This window comes from Rhipicephalus microplus, chromosome X, assembly GCF_043290135.1.
Source record: "Rhipicephalus microplus isolate Deutch F79 chromosome X, USDA_Rmic, whole genome shotgun sequence".
NCBI classification, from domain to species: Eukaryota; Metazoa; Arthropoda; class Arachnida; order Ixodida; family Ixodidae; genus Rhipicephalus; species Rhipicephalus microplus.
Genome location: NC_134710.1, coordinates 114,000,495 through 114,008,593, shown reverse-complemented (window position 1 = coordinate 114,008,593; position 8,099 = coordinate 114,000,495).

Below are 8,099 nucleotides of genomic sequence, written 5' to 3'. Positions count from 1 at the left end.
CTTATAACACTGTAAGGGCTTCGGTACGAAAGGTCGCACAGAATGCCGAAAATGCCCCACCTCTACGTGTGAAGGAAGAGAGTCACCCTTGAACATGATCTTCAAGCAGCGTGAGTTTCCCAAACGGACAACTTTTGCGATGATGCTGGCTTCATTTGCCGGTTTGACCAGAACATCGAAGTCGGAGCTGGGAATGGCAGTATCCACACCGTAGATGACTCCAGTGACGACGTTAGAGCTCACAGGAATGTAGGAGCGAACTTTAATTCCCCCCAGCTCGTTGACGTTGCGCAGCATATCAAGAGCCGCAGCATGCAAAACGTCGATGGCCAATACGTTCTTACGCGTGTTCACTCTGATGTCTGTGATCTCGTTTGGCACGAGTCCTTCCAGCATCACCGAAACAGATTGCCTGTTGAGGCGCTTCATGTTACCATCCGGTACCTCAGGGACAAAAAGGATAGTGTTTGTAACGGGTCTCCTTGGCACTTTGTCGTTCAACGTACTCGATGACGAAGATGTTCTGACGTTCCGCCTCTTCGCTTTACGGCTCAGCACCAGCTTAAAATCGTCGTTGTCGGAAGGCTCTTCGCTGCTCATTGGGCAAACAAGAGCGCCCTCGCTGTCGTAGTCACTGTAGAGTCCCGTACGCTTCCTGGATGCGGCCACCGCCGACGCCACCGTAACTGGCGGACGTCCGTGGGGGTCCACGTCCATCACCGACGGACACGGAAGTGACATTCGCGAAGTTCACTTATAATTAGGTGAAAAAAGAGAGAACCTACTGAAACAGCGATCTGCTAAGCAATCACTTCGTCGTCGTCCCTATAGTGTAACAAATTTTCAGCTAAGTCGCAGCCATTTTTTTTATCGAGCTAACTACCCCTTGTATAAAGCTTTCGCGCTGTTGAACTTAAGGAGGCGGGTTCAATTACGGTCATGGCGACCGCATTTCGATGGTTGAAAACTCAAAACCAGGCGTCTGCTAAGAGTACTGTGCAGGTTAAAGAGTCTTCGGGGGTCCGAAATTGGTAAAAATAATTCGAAGCCCCCCAATACAGCTGCAGGCTCGAAGAAGACAAGACCACTTGTCAGAAAGCGTGATTATTATAACCATTGGTCAAATGCGTTGGAAGCGGCAGTAGTTTGAGAAGGTTTCAAATGTGGAAATCACTCCTCAAATCACAATTTCTCATTTTCAGTTATTTACTGTCGAACCATAGTTCTTGGATACTATAACGTAAGCAGATACATCGACACTTCATATCATCTAACCTTGTCGAAAATTTATCTTGTCATTACCAATGGAGCTCAGGCCACCGATGAAGGTTGGCGAAGCTACTGGGAAAAATGGTAATGGGCTTTTATCGTGTGAAAATCAGCGCAGGTTTTTGTGACTTGGACGGTAGCGGCAAAGCGTACTCACAGACTTTTTTAAAGGGGTCCGCCACCCCAAAGCAATTGAGTTGAGGGGGGAGGGGTGTTTGCTGTACTGCCATGACATCAATCAATAAACTTTTTTGTTAATTTCATAAAACAGACTATGCAGCAGCGAATAAAAGCCGTTCTCCGACATCTTGACGAGCCTGCCGACCCCATTACAAGGGCTCATGGCAGCACAGTAAGAGTTATTTACAACTTAAAAAGAAAAAGAAAAAAAAACGTACATCATTGTAAACAACTATACATTGCTTGGGAACTCGGGCTTGAATGAAAGTAAGCAAAAGAGCTATGTACATCAGTAACCACTAGCGTTTACAAATTTGAAGCGTAACTTGCTTGATGCACAACAAAAGAGACATGACCGCCATGATTAGTCGGTTGCAATAACGTTTAAAATTGGTTCGCAATCCTGAAGGCCGTTTCACTCTGGTACGAGGACCCAGAGGGGGCAAATCGACGGATGCAGCTTATTGCAACGGCGTAGAAAATATTGTAGAAAATTCCACTGGGTTCGGGGAGACCACTTCGGGACCACAGAGGGTGCTGGCCAGCGGTGATCCTTTGTTATTTGTTCGTCACCGGCCGGTGGTTATGTCGTCTCGTCGAATCCCCCTGCTGCGGCGAGGTCGCGGTCCCTTCGGCAGTCCGAACGTCCCTAGGCAGCGCCGAGCCATCGTGCACCGCGTGTTTCTGTCATCTGTACCTATGTCTGTTCTGTTTCTTTTGCGCTGGAGTGCTCGATTGCAGGAGCGCTAGCCAAAGGGTATAAGGTTGTCCCTCCTGACTTAATTCTTTGTTTTGTAGGCGTTCCATTTTCGGTGGGTAATTGAAATATTCAGTAGATTGTATAAGCTAATTAGTGCACTGTTACTGTACAATTACGTCTCAATTGGTTCTTATGTGAAGCAGTTCGTCTCATTGTTCTGAAATCCTGGTAATAAACAACGCTAGTGCAAAGTGTCCCCTATCTCCCTCACTGCGTTCGCACTCGCCGTCTTTTCGCGGTTGGCTCCTTATGTGCAGTCCCCGCGCGCAGTCCGCGAGCGCAGAGGTGTGATCGGTGCACAGTATGACAAACGTGGGCACGGCACCCTACATAAATTTCACAATGCTCGGATCCTTGGTGGGGTTCGGCGCGCACGGCCAAGAGTATAGCGAGGCCGTGTGTGCCGGAGTTGGTTAAAATGCATTACATGCAATACAAAGGCAGATAAGTTAAACAATTAACGTCATAACTATATTGTTTGAAGATAACCCCCTTTTTCAGTACCTGGCACAAATACCACAAAGACAGACCCCTTTGCCGGACCGTAAGTTCAGGCGACATTCCTTGTTCGAACGCGTTTGATCCCAATGGAGGCGTTCTCGAGATGATGGCGGTGTCTGCTATCAAAACTAATGAGTTAGGAACATTGGAAATCGCTGATGTCTGATGATATCTTGTATTGACTCTGAAGCAGACAAACACTCTAATGGTTCAAAAGTATACGCATCTGAGCTTTCATATAACATGGTAGCATGGCTTTGTTTGCTTGCTACTGTGTTTTTGTTTTCCCACAATACATGCTGTGCCTATTGCTATTCTACTCTAAAGTTGTCGTTTGTCATGAAAAAAAAACGAAACTATAAAGTGCATCGTAGTTATTGGTGAAGAAAAAAAGTTCACACTAGCCATTCACAGTAACTGAAGGTGAAAATGATAATTGAATGTGTGTCCATGTTGCAAAAAGTATTGACTAGCCGCTGAGAAAGTCGCGCTCTGAATAAATTTAAGCAGCTACGTTCAACTGGTTTTAATAATGTTTGGGTATTTAGTTCTGAGGCGTTCCAGTGATCAATACCTGCTGTGTGGCTCTGCTGCAGCGTAAAATAAGGATACCCAATAAAGATACATGAAGCATTTCTCTTGTGGTTATTACACCTCTCCCGGCTCTGCAGTTTTCTGGACTTTACAGCGCATTTTCATTATCTACTATCCCATACATCGCGGTGATGCATATACAACCTCACGAAACCCCCTCTTGTTTCGGGTCTGGCAGCGGGGAAGCATTGCATCCGGTGAGAGTGAGGTCACTGAGCCGCACCGCGCACCAGACGATGGGTTCTCAGAAGATTGCTCTCAGCTTGTCTTCTACCTCAAGGTGAAACGTCCAATCATTAACGCACTTTTAGCGTCTATTTCAATCACCATGAAGACTGCGTGTCAGCGATTTCCTCACAAAACACCACTGATAACCTACGTGTCCTGAACAGTTAAGCGCTGTAACTGTACCATGAAAACACCGTACGGAACGAATTGAAGAATCTTAGGAAAAACACGAGGGCTAAACTATTTTGGCTAAACTAAACTATCAGGCTAAACTAGTTTGGCAATTGATGTGAGAAACCTGAGTGCACTGAGTGAACTGAGTTGCCAAATTCGATAGATCGGACTTCGCAACATCTTTCAAAACCAGCGAATAAGGACAACATCTTGTGTTGGCCGGTGACTGGGTTACGCGCGTTGTGTGAAAATAACACTGAAAATGGCAGTATTCCCTAATACGGGAAGGTGGCTTCTGATGTCACGGTGTTCTACAATTTGTTCCGAGGTCTATGCAATGTTTTACCTGCCAGAAGGTCTACCATGTGAAGGGCATTCGCAGAAATTCTGCAGTGTGCCCCTCGATCCGCGGAACTCAACCTAGACGCAACAGTAACGCAAATGCTGCATTGCAGTCTTCTGTCAGCCTTACTCCGCGGTCCACATGAACTGCCAGTATTTCTGACAGCAGAACTGTTACACCACCTGAAAATGGTCATCCAATCAAACTTCAGCGGATACCATTCACCACGGGATTATCAGCAATAAATGGGCTGATAAAGATTCACGTGGAAGATTCCCGATTGTAGAGACCGCTTTCAAAGACCGAGTCAGAACGGAAGCTCCACGTGCTCATTCGTCAATGAGCCACGTCGCAATAAACGAGCCGCACCTCAAGCACGCACTAGTACGCTCATTTCATCCATCCTTGATCCTTAGAGCTACATTATTGCTTCACTGAGGTTATACTATCCTTTTTTGCAGAGTTGGTCGTTGCACTGAGCAAAGCGGGTGTGTTCTACATATGGTGGAGGCAAGAAAACCACTCGAAATGTGCGTCCTGCAGTACAGTGAAAAGAGAAACTCACTCTACTCTGCAATGCACCCAACAAGTTGGACAACCAAACTCTTTCGGAACAAGTAATTCTTTGTCATCATGAAGTTTTCACATCACAGAAAGATGCTGTGCAACTGCTGCACTTTCTGCGTTCCACCAGTCCGTCTGAACTATACTCTGATTGGAATGCTTTTACTGTATGTGTGTGTTTGCGTGCTTTTTGGATTCCTTTCAATTTATTGTTCTCTCCCTGTATACTTTTTTGACTGCTATATTTCCCTACACCTTCGCAGGGTAGCAAACCACTTACAGGAACCGAGCTAACCTCCCTACCCTCCCCTTTCGTCTTTCTCTCAAGCAATGAACGCAGTGCTGTAAGAACAAGCGCGACTTCCTTCCTTATCGATTATGCTTTTAGTCTGTGAGCCTTTGCAAGAGTACAAATTTCCCTGGAGACTGCATGCTTCAAATTTTGTGTTTTTGCAGGTTTTCCTGATGCCACATATTTGATGCATATTACTTGCTGCTGTCAGTATATATGTATTTTTGTACAGGCATTGTTTGAGCCTTGAATTGTAAATGCATATCTTCTCGCATTTCGCAACATAAGATCACTCAGTATTGGACGTAATGAAAATTATATTACCGTGATTACAAAGCATTTTGCTATATTAGTGCGTTCTAACTCCCCTCTATTTTTGATGACGTCATCTGTCGCTGGCAGCACTTCCACTCAAACTCTGTATAAGCGACTGTGACCTCATAGTGCAAACGACATGTGTAAAAACTTTTTTTCTCTAGTGTCGCACAATGAAAAGCTTGACTGTTTTGTCTTCCAAATCGCGTGATTTCACGCCTATCTATATGGTGTAGCCACGGGGGGAGAGGGGGAGAGTAGAAAATAAGCACCCATATAACACACGCGTGAACATTGCACAAATATATATATATATATATATATATATATATATATATATATATATATATATATATATATATATATATATATATATATATATATATATATATATATATATATATATTATGGATACCACCAGGGGCGCAGCTACTATCACACTCATTACACATACACACCTGTCGTATGCTTAGCTGTCTCGCGTATCTCACGCTGTGTGCGTAGACCTTGCTTTATATTTTAGTGTCCCCAGCACCTAAATTCACATGCGATATCAGTATCCTGTTCTTTATTTTTCTTTCTTTTTTGGTGTGTGTGGTCGGGTATACATATTTACGAAAACGCGTGCGATTCTACTGTCACAACTACGCAGATGCGCAGAAGAGCATAAATCACTTCATTGAATCCCTTGTGTAGCTGCGGAACTCCGGCCACAGCCTACTTGGCCTAGAGGCGCCATCTGCTGGATTCATTGCAAGACTGCGCTAAAAGGCAGTGATTATGAAAGTTCTACGAGCGGCGTCATGCTTTCGGCGCTAAACGCGAGGCGATTTTCTCGTTGTTTTCGTTGCATGCAGTTCTTAAACCACGATCCTTTACGATCCAGGGGCTAGTACACTTTGCGTTTGAACGCTAAGTCGCCGTGAGTTGGCATCGCGCATTCGGTGCAGTAGGATGGATAAAAACGGCTACAACCACACGTAGAGAACGCTGCTCTGCCCTGCACCCACACCTGGATGCTTAAGGCAACCATTACAACCAGACAAAGATGAAACACTCAGCTCTATATATTAAAAGGCTGATTTTAAGAGCTGACGAACTTGTTATCAGTTGTCGTTGCCGGCCTTATTACATTTACTCTAAGTGATCTGGGCCAGACTTCGCAGGGACTATTATTTTCTAGATGAACACTGTTAGTTACTGCCTCTGAAGCCACACGGAAGGAAACATTTTGAAAGATAAGCATCTGTAGCTTCACGGTGAGCTACAAAAGTGCACTTTTTTCGTGTTTTTTTTTCTTGTTAAAGGCATTCAAGAAAATAATACTTAAAAAAGACGAAGGGCCAAAACTTATCATTAGCAACCGACGAGGAAGCCAACCTTACTTCTGACATTCAAGAAACGATGTATGCATGATAAGGCAGCGCACTGTCGGTTTAACTATATGGTCTTGCTGCAGGACCAGTTTTTTATCGTTTTCCTCTGGGACCTAAAGTCAGTGACAGTTTTTTCAGACTCGTATCGAATGCTGTGCGTATAATGCTGCCGCTCGCAGCTCCACCAACCTCACATCCTCTTCTTCGTGAAGAACGCGTAGCCACGATGTGCGATGCGCCTGCAGAAAATTCGGGGAGCTCGCTGGGCGCGAACAAGTGATCGGAGAGTGTCGCGCGCTTCTCGTGCCTGCCTGCGCAGAGCATCAAGCGACCCTTTTGTGAGCGTCGTTAGTGTGTGGGTGACGAAGAGGAACAGTGCCAGCTTTGATGTGCAGAAGCCACTGGAAACGATGGTGCTGTTAAAGAGCGCCTAAAGAGGAAGTAATCAAGGGCTGCGCTTGCACAGGGTATACGCATAGTGAGCTTCGGAGCTGGTAACCGACAGGCGCGGGCCGTTAGCGCGAAAAGATAACAATCTATCGACCGTGTTGTTTACGCCCGAGAAGAGAGGAAAGAGTGTGTCGAGATTTGGGGGCCGACGCTTTCGGCAATGTTTAACGCGTCATTGGAATTCATTAATTGCTACCCCAAATTATAGGGTTCGCGCACTCGTTAGAGCGGCCACAAGCGTCACTGTCCAGAACCCAGCGCGAGCGCGTCTCCTATCGAGTCCTGGACGCGGTGCCAGGCATGTCGCCATCCTCGGAGTTGCTCGCACTAATAACATCCCGCTCTGAAGGCTCTATGTCGCAGAGCTGGCGTCCACCGCGGGAGAAGTCTCTCGCCATGAGAAAGTACAAAAGAGGGGGGGGGGGGGTAATGAGATTAGAGTTTCTGGTTTACTACCCTCCTCTTGGCTGGGGTGAACAGGAGCCACAACAGCCCGGTTCAGCTCTAACACCCAAAAGTCATGGTTTAAATATTTACGCAAAGCAGGCATGCAGGAGTTTCCAGTAAATGGGCAACAAGGAACAACGGTTAGGCGCCACTTTTTAGTTTTACGAAATGCTGCCGGCTTTGTATGTTTCTCCAACCACACATCCTGAACTTTCAATGAAGCGCATCTTCGTGCATCTTTGCAAGCAAATGAAACCCAACTGTGACCGAGACGTAAGCCATGAGAAGCTGACGCAATTCTTGCTTGAGGGAGTCAGCTACATGGAAAATACACATCATGCGTATGTGATCGTAACGGTGTTTTTACTGCTCCTCATCTCGATTGATGTTTGCACCGATGTGAATTGCACGCAAGCGACCTCATAAGCGTACCACGTGCGTCTGCAGAAGAATAAATTTTCATTTGTTCTAAAAGCTACGCATCTAAAGCTGGTTTTGCGTAAGCTGTATTTGTTGTGTCTGTGTTTATCGTGTATGAAGACGCGACGCCGAGATCTTTACACTTGCTTTATTCGCACGCCAGCAACATAACGATAACCAAGAACG